General features: G+C 39.1%; 1 protein-coding gene across 1 annotated transcript in view; it reads left to right on the top strand.

The window, feature by feature from the left end:
• Positions 1–18,457, top strand: part of MED20 (mediator complex subunit 20) — a 53,343-nt gene that overhangs the window by 26,009 nt on the left and 8,877 nt on the right. The window contains exon 5 of the transcript XR_014795555.1: positions 16,030–16,104. The gene's annotated coding sequence lies outside the window, so the exon portion shown is untranslated. The remainder of the gene's footprint in view (positions 1–16,029; positions 16,105–18,457) is intronic.

Here is an 18,457-nt window from a genome sequence, read left to right as displayed (position 1 = left end):
CTCTCATCATTGATGTTTCTCTCTCTTCCTTTCCCTTTCTCTCTGAAATCAATAAAATAAAATAAAAAAATTAAAATAAATAAATAAATAAATAAAAAGATACCTAATAATTAGCATGAATAATTTTGTTAACTGGTTAAAACTTGACAACCCTATTAGGGAATATCTGTCGTTAATAACTTGATTATTTTGGGTGACTTAAAAAAATTTTTTTTAATGTTTTAGACGTACAGAAAAGTTACAAAAATGGAACAGGGAACTTCTATATACCCTTATTTAAAATCATCAGTTGTTTTCGTCTTATTATTTTATCTCACTTGATATTTCTAAACTAGTAAATTTAAAAAGGAAATGGATATGAAGGTTTTAATATTTAAAAGAGAGGGGAAAATGTCTTGAGTGTATCGGCAAGTAGGTACCATATTTTTCCGGCGTATAAGACGACCCCCTAATTTTACAGTTTAAAACACAGGTTTAGGCCTATATTCGCTGTATAAGACTACCCCCCACTTCCGAGGCAACACCAGTTCTTTTTTAATAGACCGCCTCTCTGAAAGCCTGCTCAGATTTGGCCAGAGTCAGAGAGGCGGTCTATTAAAAAAAGAACTGGTGTTGCCTCGGAAGTGGGGGGTAGTCTTATACAGCGAATATAGGCCTAAACCTGTGTTTTAAACTGTAAAATTAGGGGATCGTCTTATACGCCGGAAAATACGGTATGTATTTTATTTTAGTCAAGCATGTGAAGCAAAGGAATCAGAGTGGATTTTCTGCTATTATGGTTTGTTTTCTTCTATTCGGAAAAACATCCTTTTACCTATGAATGATGAGTTTGTAGGCCCTTCCTACATCAGTAAAAACTGTGTCACGGTGTACCTCTCTGTTGGGGACCTGGCAGTGTGCTCACACATGAGTGGGTCCTCAGGATATAGTAAGTATTGATGATGTGTGGGAGGTTATTATGTGAAAACAGAAGCCACAGAATTGTTCAACACCATGCCTAAGGTATATTCTATAGATCCTTTTATAGCTTTAGGAGATGGAAAAGATCTAAGTGGAAAATGTATAAGACCATTGGTTGTAATTATACTGATAGGTTTGCCTTAAGGTAAGGGAATGAATATAAAAATATTGTGACATTCTATTATCTCCCCCCAAATAACCTACATTTTGGGAGTCTTTTCAGTTGTCATATAAGGAGATTTAATTGACCCCCATCTCCACTGCCACCTTCCAGCTCATTCTCAGTCTTTATTATTAAAATGGTAGCTTGTCCTTTTGGTAAAGGTATGTCCTGCAGAATGAGCCCTGTCTGATTTTAGTGAAAAGACTATTAGCTGTACTCTGTCAGATGCAAATTACAGCACTTGTAAGCCTTTTTTTTCCTTTCCCCCACTTTAAGTGATCATCAAACTGATGAAATATAGCTTCTTATTACAGTTGATTGTCATAATTAAAAACACTTTGCTTTCATAAAGGTGATAAAATTACAAATTATTTGGAAAGCATTCTTCCCAGTCAGGCATTATTGTTTCTTAGGCATGGTCAGTTTTTAAAGACTATAACACTGTTCCTTTGCCATTTACATGTTAATAGAAGCTTGGAAAGTAAGGCGCTCTTCTGAAATGTTCGGGGTTGTTTTTATTATGTGTCATGTTGTAAACAGCATTCTGTGACAGGTACTTTCTCTCTTTGTCTTCTACTGAGCTAATTAGTAATTTACACTCTATAGCATCTCTTCCAGCCTCCCTGTGTGAAAACGCCTGCTACTCTGTGCCTTCCGTGCAGCGTGGCTGGCAAGTGATTGGGGGCAGATGTTGGTTAGCACATCAGAAAGATCAAGGCTAAAATCTCTTTTTGTGTTTTTAATAAATGCAGGCTTTTGTATATGTCCCTTCCCTGCCCCTTCCCCTCCCCCCATATTTAAGTAGGAGTTTATGACCTCCTGTAATCCAGAGCAGCAGTCCTTGATTCAACTTTGAACTGTTCTGTTCTGTCCCCACCCCCACCTTGTGGGATGTGGGGAGGATTAGCAGAACAGTCTGGCGTGGTTTGCAGCCCAGAAAGCTGATCTTCACTGGTCCTTTCCATTGTCACAATACAGAGCTTCTTGTCATTGTCTTTATAACCCAACCGTCCTTCTTTGGCTGGGCCTGGTAAGCGAGGGGTGGCAGGGCAGCACTGTTGCTATGAGTTAGGAAAGTACTTTTATAGAACACTCGTATTCCTCCAGAGGCATGCTAGGCCCTGCTTTGTATCAGCTTTTTCAAAATGCAGCCGAGAGTGACTGAAAGATAATTTATTGCTTGGCTTTAGCACTCTGTCACATTGGTGTTCTGCTCTTTCCTGCCCCCTGGCCTATCTCTTCCAGTCTTTGCCACATGAGAAAGGTGATGTGTAGTATCCGTCATGCGCTCATTTGGATAGGCCACGTGGGCATATTAAAGTAGCAAGACTTTGACTTTGGAAAAAGTTGTAAGGATCGGTTTGTTTAGTGAGGGATATAATTTTAATTGAGAATTAAAGGAATGGTAGAAATGAGTTTAGTGATTTATTAGTTTTGAGCCAGAACCTTTCTGGTGTGCTAGATAATTTGTGGTACCTAATTTTCAGTTAGAGATGCTAACTTAATAAGGTCAGAGTCCCTGTTAGAATTAATTAGGGTCCTCCCGACAAAAAATTGTTGCCTGGAGGTAGCCACAAAGAAAATCAGGTGAGAAAGTGTGAGAAAAGCTCAGTTAAGCCATCATTGCTAGTAGCATTATAATCATAGACATCTAGCCTTTGACAGTGCATCAGCATTCAAGGACATTGCATGTGTGTAAGCATTCATAGCATATGTGGGTCTATATGTTTTCCTCACATTTACTTCTTTTATTTTTTTTATTTTTTTTTTTAAATATATTTTATTGATTTTGTACAGAGAGGAAGGGAGATAGAGAGTCAGAAACATCGATGAGAGAGAGTCATCGATCAGCTGCCTCCTGCACACCCCCTACTGGGGATATGCCCGCAACCAAGGTACATGCCCTTAACCAGAATCGAACCGGGACCTTTCAGTCCCCAAGCCGACGCTCTATCCATTAAGCCAAACCGGTCCCGGCTCACATTTACTTCTTTTAATGTTCTAATACAACAACCTGTATTATTGTCCTAATTATGTTGGGAGTTCAAGGCTAGATACTAATTACATTCTTGCTTTAAGAGTGTAATTAGATAAAAGGTCAAAGGTCAGATTAATAAGCAACATAAAAAATCAAGGGGACTGATCACACAAAGGATGTTATAAGTAAAGATGAAAAAGTTAATATATGACTGGAATTGAGTATACTCTTTTAAAAGAAACATTTTTTAAATGGATGGTATAGCTTGAAGAACTGACAACAATACATTTCACTTGAAAGATACCGGTACGTGTGCTTTTATGAAGAAATCAAACCATTTGTGGTTGGCTTCATTGTCTACTCCATGCTAAAAATTCCAAATTGGTTAAACATTACCAGTTTCCCATTATATTGTTAATGTGCTTCTTGAATACTTTTTATTTTCATAGGCAGCTCAGCTTAATTTACAACTAATAGTAAATTCAAAAATCTATTTAAGCTGTAAAGTCAGTAATCCTAATCATTTAAATAAATATAAAATAAAACATATAATTACTATTTTTTGCCTATTAGATTGAAAGATTAAACAAGTTGATGATAGCCAGTAGTGAGTGAGGATGTGGAGAAATTGGAGGTTTCATACACTGTTGGTGGGCATGTAAGTTTCCTTGGAGATAAATTTAACAGTGCCTATTGGAATTTAAAATGTGTGAACCCTGTCACCGAGTAATTCCACTTCTAGACATTTGTCCTATGGATAATATTCATACACTTGCATGGAAACTGTAGTACAGATTTCTTTATGGCATTGTTCGTTATAGTAAAAAATGAAGTTCCTCAGTCAGGAGATTTGTTAAATTATATATGATGGGTCCCCACAATGGAATGCCACTAAGTTGTTAAGAATTCAGTGGAGCCCTAGCTAGTTTGGCTCAGTGGATGGAGCGTTGGACTGTGGACTAAAGGGTCCTGGGTTCATTTCCAGTCAAGGACACATGCCCAGGTTGGGGGCTCGATCCTCAGTAGGGGGCGCACAGGAAGCAGCTAGTCAATAATTTGCTCTCATCATTGATGTTTCTCTCTCTCCTCCCTCTCTGAAATCAATGAATATATATTTTTTAAAAAGAACACAGAGTATCTCTATATGCTGATGTAGAAAGATGTTCATTGTAAAGTTATTTTTAAAAGTCACATGTTAGAATGATATGTGTAGAATATTCCTATTTTTGTAAAATGTTAAGGACTGTTATTGAGGTGTTCCCTTTTTGTAGGGAGGTAACCACTTTTTATACTCTATACTTCTGTATTCTTTACTTTAAAATATATATATATTTTTTAATTGATTTTTTACAGAAAGGAAGGGAGAGGGATAGAGAGTTAGAAACATCGATGAGAGAGAATCATCGACCAGCTGCCTCCTGCACACTCCTCACTGGAGATGTGCTCGCAACCAATGTACATGCCCCTGACTGGAATCGAACCTGGGACCTTTCAGTCCGCAGACTGACACTCTACCACTGAGCCAAACCGGTTTCAGCAATATTCTTTACTTTTAATAAGCATATAAGGAATGAGTTAAGAGAGCATATTCATGAAGGAATTTTCTGTGCTTGTAATGGAGAAGGATGAAGAGGTTGACCAGGGAAGAGAACTGATTAATTCATATGAGAAACATCAGTCATATTTTTGAGTCAGAAATGTCTGGAATGTAAAAAAGAGGGAACAGAGGGAAGTTGCCATTTGATGGAGGTTTCAAAGGTAATGAGAAAGAGCTTATCTGTGATTTGAAAAAATGATCTGTAAAATGGAGAAAATAATAGTACCTAGCTCATTGGGTGTGGTGAGGATGGATTAAATAATGCAGAATAGTGACTGACACATAGTAAGCTCAATATTAGCTACTAGAGGCCCAAAGCACGATTTGTGCAAGAGACTCGGCCCCCGCCACCACTGCTTCTTCCAGAAGGTCGTCCAGAAGGACATCCAGAATGATGTCCAGTCTAATTAGCATATTATGCTCTTATTATTATAGATTATTCAATGAAAATATATTATCTTTTTAAAAAATTGATTTCAGAGAAGAAGGGAGAGGGAGAGAGAGATAGAAACATCAATGATGAGAGAGAATGATTGATGGTCTGCCTCCTGCATGCCCCTCACTGGGGGATCAAGCCCACAACCCAGGCACGTGCCCTGACTGGGAATCGAACCTTGACCTCTTGGTTCATAGCTTGAACCTCAACCTATGAACCATGTTGGTCAGGCTACATTATCGTTTGTAAGCCTTTGTTGTCTTTATTATGTACGATGATGATTCTGCACACCTCACTGACAGATCGAGTGACTTTGGTTTTTCCAGTAGTGTGGATGGTTAGCCCAACCATTCCTGTTCTTCAGCTTTGATCCTCCCACCTACTTACACTTAGTATTAAAGAATAAAATACTGAAGAGTTTTAATTTTAGAGGGCCAGACACATGATATCCTATGAGTTGCTATTGGTTTTGTTTACCAATATTATTGTATATACTAATTAACATTTGGGGTTTGTAAAAAAAAAAAGAAAAAAAGAGGGGAATAGGTAATTTTTTGGGGAGAAAGCATTTTCTGTGGAATAGATATGTCACTACTCACTGAATGTGTTAATTTTGTTAGCAGTGCTGTGTAATGAGCCATATTAGCTGCAGCACCTACATTGACAGCCAGTATTCAGCTTGTGAAATCCTTTAGAAAACAGAAATCTGGCAGGAAGTGTTCCTGAAGCAGTTGAAATAGTTTTTTTGTGGGAAAATTTCATAGAACAAATAAAGTAGAAAACATTTCTTAAAAAAGAAAAAGAAAAGAAATCGTTTCACACTTGAGAGCCACGAGAAAAAATGTTTTATCTATGAACTGAAATGTGACAGTGTAATTTTCTAGGGCTTTAGATTTCTCTTTGTATTTCAGCTTTTTATTTAAGTTTGTCATTTAAAGAATTTCAAGGTATGTTTATATTTGGTGAAAAAATTGTAAGTATAAATTTTTATGCTATAAAATTAAGCTACTTTAAGAATGATGACTTTCTCTGACTATAGTATATATTATATTCTAATCTAAATTATTTCCCCCTTCTTCTAGTTGAAACCTATCTTAAAACATATAAAACATTCTTGAGGTTTGTTTTATTTAAAAAAAAAACAAAAAACCTTCAGCAGAAATAACAAGAAAAGTTTATATTTAAGCATAGTACTTGGCATTTGACGTGTTTAGTAAATTTTTATTGAATAGGCCCTGCCAGTTGCTCAGTGGTTGAAGCATCATCCCGACACTCCAAGTGCAATTTTGATTCCCCGAAAGGGCACATACAAGAAACAACCAATGAATGCATAAATAGGTAGAACAACAAATCAGTGTTTCTTTCCTTCTTTCTCTCTGAAATCAATAAATATACATTTTTAAAATAAAAAATTAATATATGCACAAATGAAAAATATTCTGAATTTGGACTTCATAGTCTGTGATTTGGGCACAGTCTAGCATTGGTGTATAAAGGCCCTTTGTTTAGTCCCTTCCTGTGCCCAATTTCCTCTCCCACCCCCCAAGCACCCTTTCTAATGTGTTTGCTATATGTCTTTTGTTCTATATATATCTTTAATTCCTAAATTCCTCATTATGTCATACTACTGTAGAATTTGGCTATAGAATTCTCCCTGTAAAAATGCTGTAGATCTTGCTCTGGTTTTTACTTTTTTCACTTAGCATTGATTTAAGAGCTAAGTATGTTTTTGGATGTGTATTGGCTAATTGGTCCTAATTGCAGCATAGTATTCCATGGTGTGCATCCATTCCCATAGTGATGGATGCCTAGGCTACCATAAACAATGCTATCGACAAACAGTCGTGTACATCTTCATTATGGATGTGTTTGAGAATTTCTTTGTGATATAGACTCAGTATTTGTGCTTTCACAGTGTTTGTGCTTTTTTTCCCTAAGGAAGCAATACAGTTTTTTAGGTGTTTTCAGTGGGATTGTGGAATACATATTGTTAGGTTGTTAAGTGGGTGTGTCAGTTTACGTCCCATAGGCATTGTATTCCCCATCACCCCAGCACCTGGTATTGTCCACATTTCTAATTTTTGCCTTTCAATAATGTCTCATTTTAATTTATATTTTCTTATTCTTAGTGAGTTTGAGCATTTCTTCATATTCTAGTTAGCTGTTTCCTTTCTGTGAAGTAAGCATGAAACAGTAAACATAGTAGTATACTTACTTTCTTAAGCTGGAGGAACTTTTGGTTATGCATTATATTTTGTGAGTTATTAACGCATTTTTTTCAGACTTCAAAAAGGATAAAACATCAAATTTTATATAAAAGTTTAAAGTGTGTTTTCTTCCTGATGGCAAGAAATGATGAAGCAAACATTTTCAAGCATTCAATTTGAAAGCTATAAAGTATGCTACAATTAAACCACCTGTCTATTCTCATTGTCGTTATTTATGCTGAAAATTGAGAGCAAGTGTTTTTACTAGAATAGATTTGGTTGGAAAGTGCTTCAGCATATTAGACTTTTTAAAAGTTATACTTGGCTTAGCCTGAGTGTCTCAGTGGTTAAGCATTGAACTATGAACCAGGAGGTCATGGTTCGATTCCTGGTCAAGGTATATGCCTGGACATGATCCCCAGTGTGGAGCGTGCAAGAGGCAGCCAATCAATGATTCTCTGTCATCATTGATGTTTCTATATTTCTCTCCCTCTCCCTTTCTCTCTGAAATCAATAAAAATATGTTTGGGGGCGGAGGGGAAGTCACCCCTAGACAAAAATCAGTAGGAGATTATTTTTATAAAAACCTCAAATCCAGTGGTTTCCCCCTGTTTACAGTGCTCCAAATGTCATAAAACTGAGTAAATAGCAGGCAACACCTCTGCTTGCTTGTCCATGAAGAGCCTATCACTTGATCAATAACTACGTACTTAATACTCATTGACTCCAGCTATATTAAATATGATAAACAATACCAGATTATACTTCCAGTTTTTCTGTGAAAGGGCCATAGAAAATATAGATATAAAGTATTTGAGGATAGAGAAAAGCATATTTCCTAATTGAGATGCAACTTCTTGGGATATTAGAGAAGCTGGGCAGCAGTTGTTTCAGATTTGTACATGAATCCCACTATTATTTGTTCAGTCTTCAGGAGAGGATAAAGACTGACTCAGAATGCTTTTTCCCTTGTTCCAACAGATTCGCAGTATTTGTGCTTTCCTTTTCTAAGGAAGCAACATGGTTTTTTAAGTGTTTTCAGTTCTGGCTAAAATGTGATGCAATCAAGTTTTTCGTTGACTTTGGTTTAGCATCTGCTTAACTGACTGAAAAGGGAAATTTAATTTGTGATGTGTTTGACATAGCTATAAACCATGAACTTTCCCCAATAATACACAATATGTTAAAATGTTTTCTTCCAGTTTTCTCTTTTTGCTGGTGTTGTAGTTATGATTTTTTGCGTATCTATGAGCAGAACATTTTTCCTACTCTTATTTTTTTCAAAGTCACACTCTAGGCTAAGATGTAGAATTTTCCAAGTACTTTGATATAGCTCTGTCTTGAAATTTTATTTTTCTTTCATTATTTCCTCTCTTAGAAATCTTGCTTAAAAAATCTTACTTATATGCCGAAACCAGTTTGGCTCAGCGGTAGAGCATTGGTCTGCGGACTGAAAGGTCCCAGGTTCGATTCCGGTCAAGGGCATGTACATTGGTTGCGGGCACATCTCCAGTGGGGGGTGTGCAAGAGGCGGCTGGTCGATGTTTCTCTCTCATCGACGTTTCTAGCTCTCTAGCTCTCTCCCTTCCTCTCTGTAAAAAATCAATAAAATATATATATATATTTAAATCTTATTTATAGATGTGACTTAAAAAATATATTTATTGATTTTTTACAGAGAGGGAGGGAGAGGAATAGAGAGTTAGAAACATCGATGAGAGAGAAACATCGATCAGCTGCCTCCTGCACAACCCCTACTGGGGATATGCCCACAACCAAGGTACATGCCCTTGACCGGAATCGAACCTGGGACCTTTCATTTGCTAGGTTGACGCTCTATCCACTGAGCCAAACCGGTTAGGGATAGGTGTGATTTTAAAACATCCTTTTTAGCCTTTCAAGAATCTCTTAAAAGTTTTTTTAATTCAAACCTGAGGATATATTTTTATTGATTTGAGAGAAAGAAACATCAATTGGTTGCCTCTCAAATGCGCCCCACTGGGGATTAAACCCGCAACCTTTTGGTGTACTGGAGGACACTCCAACCAATGGAACCACCTGGCCAGAGCAAGAGTCTTTTAAAATTTAATATTTATCAATACTAAGCCTATATAAAGTATACTATCCACTCCCCCCAACATTCAGCCTCTCCAGTTACCTCCATTTTCTACTCTTTGAGCTATTTCTTTTGATATTTAATGCCATTTTTCTAAATATTGGTCTTAGACTGCTATTTTTAAAAATATATTTTTATTGATTTATTGAGTTTAGAGAGGAAGGGAGAGGGAAAGAGATATACAGTGGTGCCTCGCATAAAGAACGCCTCGCACAGCGAACACTGCACACAACGAACTTCATTTCATGATTCATACAACGAACTTCGTTTCACACAACGAAGTCGCCCGAGCTTCCACGACCGCTTTGCCCGAGCTTCCACGACTGCTTCGCCCGAGCTTCCACGATCGCTGCCGATGTATTGCATCCTTCCGCGCAGGCACTGCAGGCAGTCCTTAGTCACTGCGCTTAACTTAAGCACGTATTGCGGCAATCGTTCTTCATTACGAATTAAATCACGCACGTATCACTGCAGTCGTCCTTTTAAGTTAAACTCAATATTTTTTTTATATCATGGCTTCTAAAAAAAGCAGGATGGTGATTTCTGTTGAAATGAAACAGGAAATAATTAGAAGGAGTGAATGTGGGGTAAAACAGTGTGACCTCGTCAAAGAGTTTGGCCTCAGCAAGACCACCATTTTCACCATTTTGACAAATAAGGATGCAATCAAATCAGCCAAAGTAGCCAAAGGAGTATCAAAACTATTTCATGAAAAACATAGGTCTTCAATCCACGAGGAAATGGAGAGGCTATTAGCGATTTGGATTAAGGACAGGCAGGTGAAAGGTGACGTAACAACCCAAGATATTATCTGTCACAAAGCCAAGAGAATTTATGACGATCTAAAGAAAAACGTCCCTGGAAGTAGCAGCAATCAAGATAATGAAGAATTCAAAGCCAGCAGGGGGTGGTTTTTTAGATTTAAGAAAAGGTGTGGAATCCACAGCGTTACTATGCATGGTGAGGCTGGCAGTGCTGACAAGAAAGAAGCAGAAAAGTTCTCTATTAACTTTCAAAAATGTATTAAGGATGAAGGATACTGCCCACAAGTGTTCAATGCCAATGAAACGGGTCTTTTCTGGAAAAGAATGCCGAGCAGAACCTTCATTACAAAAGAGGAGAAGAAATTATGTTTTTAGATGTATCTAAATAAAAATAATAACAAAAAAATTATCTTTTTTTATGTCATCTTAGCATATTTTATGCTACAGAACGAATTATTTTTTTTAACATGTATTGTTATGGGAAAACGCGTTTCACATAACGAACTTTTCGCATAACAAACTTGCTCCTGGAACGAATTAAGTTCGTTGTGTGAGGCACCACTGTATAAACATCAATGATGAGAGAGAATCATTGGCTGCTTACTGCATGCCCCACACTGGGGATTGAGCCCGCAACCCGGGCATACGGGCTGACCAGAAATACACTGTGACCTCCCCATTCATAGGTCAGTGCTCAACCACTGAGCCACACTGGCCAGACTGCTATTTTTAAAAATATGTACAGATTGTTCTCTAGGCCTGCTCAGCTACTCTCTTGGGATCTACCTTCGCACATATCCTAGGTATTTCTTTCACCTCCCTATGTTGAGAGCCCTCTATTTCCTGGACCCCATATCTTCCTCCTTTATTGTTGATACTTTAATTAAGCAATTCTTCCATAAAGTTCCTAAGAAGAGGGTGCGTGGGGTATAAATTTGTGAATCTACATATGTGAAAATGTCTTCATTTTCTCTCATAATTGATTTATAGTTTCCCTGGGTATAGAATTCTAGATTGGATGATATTTTCTTTTGAGTTTAACAAATATTGTTTCATTGGTTTCTCGCTTCTGTTAGTGATAATGAAAGTCTGATGGTATTTAGAGTCATGATTTTTCCTGGCACATGCCCTGATAGCAAATGGAACCAGCAACCTCTCAGTGCATGGAATGGGATGACATCCAACCAACTAAACCATACTGGCCAGGGCATATTAGAGAACTCCTAAAAAAGGGCCTTGATGCTGTCACCTTGATTGTTAGTCCTGATGCTAGTATTTCTTTATATATCATATACATATACATACATACATATACATATACATATACATATATATATATATATATATATATATATATATATATATATATATATACATATATATATTATTGATTTCAGAGAGGAAGTAGGAGAAAGGAAGGGAGTGAGGAAGGGAGGGAGGGAGGGAGAGAGGCATCAATGATGAGAGAGAATCATTATCAGCTGCCTTCTACACACCCTACATTGGGGTTAGACCCTGCAACCCAGGCATGTGCCTGACCAGGAATCGAACTATGACCTTCTGGTTCATAGGTCTACACTCAACCACTGAGCCACACCTTTCCCTAGCTGGTATTACTAAGTGGTTAGCACATTAGCCCTGAGTACCAAAGGGTCACGGGTTCAAGTCCCAGTCAAGGGTCTGTACCTGGGTTCTAAGTTCTATCCTGGAACTGGGCTGTGTGTGTGAGACACAAATAGATGTGTCTCTCTCACATTGATGTTTTTCTCTCCCCCTCCTCCCTCTCTCCCTTCCACTTGCTCTAAAAATCAATGGGAAAAATATCCTTGGGTGAAGATTAACAGAAAACAACACACATACACATAATGCTTGCTCATAGTTGTGAGGATTGAATGAGTTAACATGTGTAAATGTGCTTAAGTGAGTGTCTGGAATACAGGAAAGGCTATATAAATGTCATCAACATAATCATCATAGTTATTATTAGGCTGAAAAAGAGTAATACCAGCCAGGGCAAGGTAGGCACCATCTTTAGTCCCATTTCACAGACATTGAAACTGAGGAACAAATAAGTCCCATAGAGAACATATCCAGGTTGTTGCTCTTAAGAAATACTAGCACTGCCCAGCTGGTGTGATGCAAAGCAAGGGACTGTATCCAAGAATACTATAACTAGCAAGGCTATCATTCAAAATTAAAGGTGAAATCAGGAACTTCACAGATAAAAAAGGGCTAAGGGAGTTTATTACCACCAAACCAGCAATGCAAGAAATGCTAAAGGGACTGCTGTAAAAAGAAGAAATAGCCAAAACCGGTTTGGCTCAGTGGATAGAGCGTCGGCCTGTGGACTGAAGGGTCCCGGGTTCAATTCCAGTCAAGGGCATGTACATTGGTTGCCCTTGTAGGGGAGGCAGCTGGTTAATGTTTCTCTCTCATTGATGTTTCTAGCTCCCTATCTCTCTCCCTTCCTCTCTGTAAAAAAATCAATAAAAAATATATTTTTTAAAAATAAAAAAGAAGAAGAAGAAATAGAAAGGGAAGGAGGATCACAGGCCTAAGAATAAAAATGGTGACAAACAAGTACCTATCAATAATAACCTTAAATGTAAATGTATTAACTGCTCCAATCAAAAGACATAGGGTAGCAGAATGGATAAGAAAACATGACCCATATATGTTTTGTCTACAAGAGACCCACCTCAGAACAAAGGACTCACACAAACTGATAATGAAGGGATGAAGCCAAGACTGCGAGAACTGAGGCAGCCGATGGTGGCTACAAAGGCCAATCTCCTTTCATGAATTTCATGCATCAGGTCTCTAGTAATCTATATAAAAGTCTAAGCCACCATCTGACTGGCCAGTAGCTATGATGCTTTTCGACCTCCAGGAGGCAGTGCTCAATGCAGGAGCTGCTGAGCAACAGCAACTTTGCAGAGTACCCTCTCGCACTCTCAGACTGCCAGCCTCTGCCCGATACCTGCCTGCCAGGCTAAGGGATCCCACTGTTGCACGAGTTCATGCACCCAGCCTCTAGTAATAATAATAATCCTATCTAATAAAGAGGGAATATGCAAATTGACCGTCATACTGTCACAAATATGGTGGTGCCCACAGTGGAGGCAGAGTTAACATAACACAAGATGGCTGCGCCCACAGCAGGGGCAGGGTTTCTGTAACGCAAGATGGCTGCACCCACAGCGGAAGCTGAGTTTCTGTAACAAGCCTTAAGGAGCAATTAGCAAGGACCTGAGGCTTAGTGGTGCTGTGCCAGGGCAGGGGACTGAACCTGCGCCCCCTGCCTGGTGGGGCTTGACGGAGTCTCAGGTGGCACCCCCCACCCTGGCATCAGGCTGGGGAACCTCAGACCACACACCCCCACACCTGGAAGGGCTTGACGGGGGACCTCAGGCCAACCCTGCCCGGCAGGGCTTGATAGGGGACCTCAAGGTGCACCCCCCACCCCAGTGCTGGGCTAGGGGACCTCAGGCTGAGCCCCCCACCCAGTGAGGCTTGATGGCTGGTCTCAGGTCATTCCCCCGCCTGGCAGGGCTTGCTGGATGATAGGCTGCCCCTGCCCGGCGGGGCTTGACCAGGGTGGATCTTGTACAGTGGGGGTGGGGCTGGCTGGGTCTGGGTCTCACTTGATTCTGAGGCGCCGTGGGTGGGTGGGGACTTGACTTTGGGTCCCATGGCATGCCCCAGATTCTTGACAGGAGAAAGATTTTACTAATTTTCTTTCATCTCTGACACTTCTATTATAGAGAAAGGACAAATAGCAATATTAAAATATTTCCTCTAGTTAATCCCCTTTTAATGTGCATGAATTTTGTGCACCAGGCCACTAGTAATAAATAAAAATAATTTAAAAATACATAAAATAAAGAAAAAAAATTAGTTTTTTTAAGTATAATAAAAGATTAAAAAAAAAAAAAAAGCAAAGTGAAGTTTGTTCACTTGAGCCGAGTATTTAATGTTTCATGCAGGCTGTTCTAAGACGCCTCTCCACTGTTCTGTTTGCCATGTCTCAGCTTCCTGCTAGTCAGTGCCACGTTAAAGCTCCCAGCGATCCACCTCTCCTCTTTGTCAGACGCAGCCTTGGTTTCAGGCAGGTGGGATCAATTTGCCAGCTTTGTTTTTCTGCCTATTTTCAGTTGTATTTACACAAGCATCTATTTCTGACACGGCCTCTAGATGGCGGTGTTTCTGTATTATAGTTTCAGGGACCAAATAGCCCCTCAACCCAGTCCCTGAGAACTCCCTTAGGGTATTTTGAATCTTTATTTCACTGCTGGGCTTAAGGCTTGTGTGCAGCTGCACTGCTAGGAGAGGCCTGGTCTCCAGGAGAAAAATGTCCAGGTTTGGAGGGAATGGACTATCCCAGAGCTGGCTTCCTGGTTGCCTCTCCCTATTTTGTTCCCCAGCTTCCACAAAACCACCTTCCTCTGCACCACAGCCACAGTGAGTGTTTGTGATTGAAAGATCCTGTGTTTAGCAGGTAAAAGCGAGGAAATTATAAAGACAAAGCAACCGCCGCATGTGTTTCTCTCTCCCCCTAGCGCTGCACAGCCAGTGCAGAACTCCAGGCTGCTCTTCTGGGCACAGCCTCCCATGGCTGTGGGTTTAGATTTAGTGTCCCCTGCTGCCAGCAGCCCTGTGGACACTCTTCCAGAGTTGAGCGCTCCATGTGTCCCCAATGTACGGGACTTGGTGTAGCGCAGCCTCCCTCTGACACTCTATTCCCAGCTGTGAACATTTCTCCCTCCAGCCCAGATCCGCGATCCCGCCAGTCTCCCAGCTACTTCTGGTCTTTTTGTCCATGGATTGTTTCTCTTGCTGTGCTTAATGCGCCAATTCCCAGTGGATATTACTCGATTCAGCTGTTTCTTCTATCTGTTCTGTGAGAAGGCACTATTTTGTCTCCCCTGGACAAACTTTTGAGGCGCCCACGGCCAGGGAGGCTGGAGTCTAGGTGTTCATGGGTTCACAGCTGAGGCAGCTGGTCCCTGGCCGATATGGCTGTAGCATCCTGGAGGTCTCCCCAGGTTGATGTGAGACTTGGTTCTTGGTCACAGCTGCTTTCCCCTTCAAGATGGTGTGTTTTCTGCGGCAGAGCCAGCCGCCCCAGGAGAGACTTCAGTGGTAGGACAGGCCGCCTTGCTAGGGGAGCCTAGTTCACCAGCCCCAACAGTCCTGCGGAATATAACTCTCTCTCTCTCTCTCTCTCTCTCTCTCTCTCTCTCTCTCTCTCTTTCTCTCTTTCTCTCTTTCTCTCTCTCTCTCAGACACACACACACACACACACACACCACATGTCCATGCACTCCTCTTTCGCGTGCTTACTCTATTTCTCACTGCCGTCCTGTCTGCCGCCATCTTGGATCTCTAACATGTATAATCTTTAAAATGTAAAGCAAATGCAGAAGTGTTCTTTTTTAAGACATAAACTTTTCATACTTTCATTTATGGATCAGTTTATTCATAAGTAACTGAATCTTTGGTTGTTCTTAGCTGAAAAAAGACTACAGCTTTTTTTACTCTTTTACTTTAATGTTGAGTACTTAAGTTCATTAAGCTGCATTGTAATATACTGATATATGGATGTAGGTTAATTAGTTAATCCATATAAAAAACTTGGAATAATGCCTGGAAGATAGTAAGTCCTCAGTAAATGTTAGCTATAATTCCCATATGTCTTCCAGTTAACATGTTTATGTACCTTTTTTTAAAATTTATAAATAAAATTCATGAAATTGCTTTTCTCTTGCCATACATTAGCCCAGCCTTACCGATTATTTTCCTCCGTAGGTAATAGAGAAGAGGAAACCTAATCAATGACTGGGGAATAATATGGAAGAAGATGGAAAAGAACTTGTTTGATGGGTAAGAAATAAAATAATAATAAGTTATTAATAGCATATGTATGGCCAATCTATAATAGGTTGCCAAGGTTGGCATACTATTAGTGTGAATAATCAGTTTCTATCTTTGTCTTATCTTCATTCTGAACTTTCACCACTTTCTTCCTTCTCACTGTTGGGAAATTTTCAGTACTATGGGTTAACTTAAGCTAAGAAAGGACACAACCATATTTGAAGATAAAGATGGGATCTGGGAACCAGCAACCATACAAAAACAAGTCTAGGGCAGGTCTTGAAGCTTACTGGTGGTGGTTGTATAGAGAATATATCTGTCATGACCTGTCACCTTTTCTTGCTCTCCAAATACTGCCAGCTGCTGTGATGTCAGACTCACCATGGGGATCCCATTCATTAGGCAAGTGAAGATTTTATATCAGTTGGCAATCAAATAGAATTACATAAAAAGCCCAGTAAAGGATGTGACTAAATTGATGAGATAACATTTTTTAGTTACCTACATCTGTACATTCTTATTGTGAATCATTTAAACAGGTGTCCAAAGCTTGCATCTTAGCCCCCTCCCAGAGAGTATACAGTATATGATACATATTTGTGCAACCTTCTTCTTTGCCTGGTATTTAAAAACTTGGGCTTGGGAGCCAAACTGGTTTTGACTAGCCACTGTTAACTTTACAGTTGGGTAAGTTAATTTCTCTGTGCCTTAATTCCTTGGGTATAAGGTGGGAACAATAAAATGTCTATCTCATACCGTGTTAAAGATTAATTAGTTAATCCATATAAAAAACTTGGAATAATGCCTGGAAGATAGCAAGCGCTCAGTAAATGTTAGCTATAATTCCCGTATGTCTTCCAGTTAACATGTTTATGTACCAACCCTCCACAGATTAATCTTTGTCTGATATACTCCAAGAGTTACACCTTCTAGGGTAAGGTTAAACCCTGGCAAGGATTTTTAAGTTTTTTCATGAAAGTTTTCTTTTTGGCTTCAAGCTTCATTTCTCTCAGATTATGCTACTAGACTAAGTGAAAATAGAGTTGTACACCTTCCACTCTTACTGTATCTCTTATGATGTGTATGATGCTTATAGGTATGTAGGAATAAACACCTATTTTGGGGGCTATGATAGTTTCACCCTGTTCATAAAAGTATCTGCGTCAAAGTTGGACTCAGGATTCTCTTGTTTCTGAAAAGGTATGTCAAATTTTCTAAGATTCCTTCTGTCTATTTTGAAGGACAGGTCATTTGAGTTTCTTTTTTGTTTCACAGAATTCGAATAGTTTTGAAAGTGTCTTTGATATATTTTTCATGGCTTGTCAGCAAGAAGCAAGGACACTAAAAGTCACCTCTTTTTAATATTTTTCCTCCTGTATTATTTTATGGTTCTCTTTGATTATCATATTCTACTCTTTCTGCTCTATTTTAAAAGACATATATGAAAACAAATTAACATTTACTGATTATTTATTATGTGTTAGACCATTTTTTAGTACTTGACTCATTTACTCATTATCTCATTTAATCCTGTCATCCACTTATGAAGTAGATACTATTATTATCTTCATTTTAAAATATATTTTATTGATTTTTTACAGAGAGGAAGGAAGAGAGAGAGAGAGCTAGAAACGTCGATGAGAGAGAAACATCAACCAGCTGCCTCCTGCACACCCCCTACCGGGGATGTGCCCGCAACCAACGTACATGCCCCTGACCGGAATCGAACCCGGGACCTTTCAGTCCGCAGACTGATGCTCTACCACTGAGCCAAACCGGTTTCGGCTATTATCTTCATTTGAAAAGCTGAGGAAAGTGAGACACAAACTGAGTAATTTATCCAAAGTCACAGAACCTGTCCTGTGAGTAGTGCTGGTCTAGTTAATGAACTCTTTTAAGGTTTCCTAAGGTGAATATGGGTTTAAATAAAACAGAAAAACCAAATGTCTCCTAAAAGAGTCACCATAACAAATCTAGTTTTTCTTGCTTGTGAGAAGGAAAATTTGAAATTACGTAGCCTGTTAAGTATGGGGGGAAATGATGTGAGATGATTATTTTCTTGACCATATTTAAATGAATATAGCTGTTTTGCTTCATTAGGAATTGAGTGGATAGAAATCACTACCTAGCTAAGAATCAAATACATGTTTAATATGGATTAGAGTAAGTTGATTTGTAGATTACCATTTAGCTGCTATTCATAGAAACATGCAGACAGAAAGATTTAACTGTGCGGCAGTTTGGAACTGATTGGTAATTGGAAATTGTTCTTCTGTTCTATTAAATAATATTTGAATGACAGTCAGCAGAAAGTTGTGCAAGAGATGAAAAGGCAGGAGAAAGGTGACTTATAGGTCTTATA

This window comes from Pipistrellus hanaki (assembly GCF_964339955.1).
Source record: "Pipistrellus hanaki genome assembly, chromosome: 7".
Lineage (NCBI taxonomy): Eukaryota > Metazoa > Chordata > Mammalia > Chiroptera > Vespertilionidae > Pipistrellus > Pipistrellus hanaki.
The sequence above is the reverse complement of the archived record's forward strand: the minus strand, read 5'-3'. Positions and strand labels throughout refer to the sequence as shown.